This window comes from Arachis duranensis, chromosome 2, assembly GCF_000817695.3.
Source record: "Arachis duranensis cultivar V14167 chromosome 2, aradu.V14167.gnm2.J7QH, whole genome shotgun sequence".
Lineage (NCBI taxonomy): Eukaryota > Viridiplantae > Streptophyta > Magnoliopsida > Fabales > Fabaceae > Arachis > Arachis duranensis.
The window spans coordinates 34,977,562-34,980,121 of NC_029773.3; positions in this window are offsets into that span (position 1 = coordinate 34,977,562).

The following is a 2,560-nucleotide window of genomic DNA, read 5'->3' on the forward strand; positions in this document are numbered from 1 at the left end:
CCCCAATTCGAATTGATGTCCCAGTAGGACAAATAGCCACTGAAGCAAATACACGCTAGAAGCGTGGCAGGCCTGTTGGTTCCAAAGATAAAAATCCTCGAAAGAGAAAAGAGGTAAATATGATTCCTGTTGAAAAAGACATAGTAAAGACACCGGCAGTTGTCCAGAATTCTAATATAACGCCAGAAGACGTTCAGGTACCTGAAAATTGTGAAAATGACGAGATCTCGATAAATTATGTCTTTACAGGAGAAAAATGGGACCGAAATAAGACAATTGTCAATGAAATATTTGCATATAATGTGGCATCAGGTATCATGCATGAAAGTAAGGATCTTGAGCCAAGATCAGTCGAAGAATGTCGACAAAGAAATGATTGGCCAAAATGGGAAGCTGTCGACAAAGAAATGATTGGCCAAAATGGGAAGCAGCCATGAAGGCTGAATTAGACTCACTTGCAAAACGTGAAATCTTTGGATCTGTAGTCCGTACACCAGAAGATGTAAAACCTATTGGATATCGATGGGTATTTGTGAGAAAACGAAATGAGAAAAATGAAGTTGTACGCTACAAAGCTCGACTTGTAGCACAAGATTTTTCACAGAGGCTCGATATAGATTATAAAGAAACATATTCCCATGTAGTAGATGCGATAACATTGCGTTTTTTTGGTCAATTTATCTGCATATCATAAACTGCATATGCATTTAATGGATGTGGTAACAGCCTATTTATACGGCTGACGAATTGATTTTTTGACGGTTTAGAATTTCTCAAATAAAATCTCGTCGAAGTATAGTTTCTAAACCAAGCAATAATCCTTTCGTACAAAAAGTTGTTTGTCACTAAAACAAACCCCTAAAATTTATAAACCGAAGTATTCAAACCTCGGGTCGTTCTAAAATTACAATGTTAAAATATATCATCACTCCTACTTTTATAACAAAATAAAATTAGCCCTAAATATACCATAGTACTACTCATTATAGAATTACTAAAATAATTTTAAGTCTAGATTTTGCGCATGTTTCAATATTCGCTAACCCCTCCCTTTTCTGTTTCTATCTATTATATGCCTATCAATTCTGGGAAGTCTATTATTTTTTTTTAAAGGAGATCTATCTAATTTTTGCAACAAGCATTAAGTTGATTTAATTCCTAATAATATTCAGTCCTATAAAGAAAGGAAATTTAAGATGATTGTATGCTATAAAACACAAACGCTTTGTTGAGTTATCGTATTCGCGTATTGGATATATTTTAGATACAATATTTATTGATATTTGGCTGTCACGCATGTTTGCTGCGTTCAACCGTGTCTCAATAAAAAATAAAAAATTCTTCTTCAGACACATTTAAATACACTTAAATACCATAACGTGTCAGTATGTCAAATCTTATTCTTAACATATATTCTTGAAATAAATTTAGATATAATATATGCTATTATTTATTAAAACAAAAAATATTTTAAATACTTGATGTAATTAAAATAAGACATTAAAAATAGTTAAAAAAATTAATTTATATTTTAATATTAATAAAATATCAAAATATCATTATGATTTATCTAAAAAATACTTTATATTTTATATGTGTGCGTGTCCCGTGTCTTATAAGATTTTAAAATTCGCGTGTCAGCGTGTCCCATATCGTGTCGTATAAGTATCCGTGCATCACAAATTGTATAAATTTCATTAGATAATTTTATATGTTTTACAAAATTTGATAACTTGATATAATATATATTAGAAATGTTTAAAGCTAATTCGACACAAAATTCTACTCGGATCCAAAATATATTTTATTAGACTGGATTTGGATAGCCTAAAATAAGAGTTAAATTTTAAAATGGTTCCTGAGATTAGCGTTGTCCACTAAAATCGTTCCTAAAATTTTAGTTGTACTAATTACGTCTGAGATTGACAAAAATGCACTACGTTAGTCTCTGGCTAATTTTTCGTTAACGACATGATGACATGGCATGATGACGTGGGCTGTTTGTGACACTTGTCACTTCATGATTTGGTCATGTGCAATGATATGTGTGTTGACCAGTGACAGGTGACATGCTGACGTAAATGGTTGTGCCACGTGTCACATTACTATTTGGCCACGTGTTTATTTGTGCCATGTGTCACAACAATATTCGTCCACGTGTCATCTATTATGTCATCATTGTAGATGCACCAAATTAGTTCCTTACTTTGTATTAAGTGACTTCTTTTAGTCTCTGAAATTGAATGCCGTGCATCAAACTAGTCCATTCACCAGTTTTGTAATTTTTTTCTCATTTTTCTAAAAATTTAAAATTTTCAATATCTTGGATGCACTAATTTCAATTTTTTTTTTTACATATCGTTTAAATACAAGTGTTTTTATCAAAATTTTTAAGATTTTAGTTTTAATTATATAATTTTTTCTATAATAATTTAACATTGATAATTTTGTAATCCATAAGTATGTTATTATAAAAAAGAATTATATGATTGATTAGACATATTTTTTCATTAAAAAATATGTTTTTAACAAGAAATCAAGAATTAAAATACATTTTTTT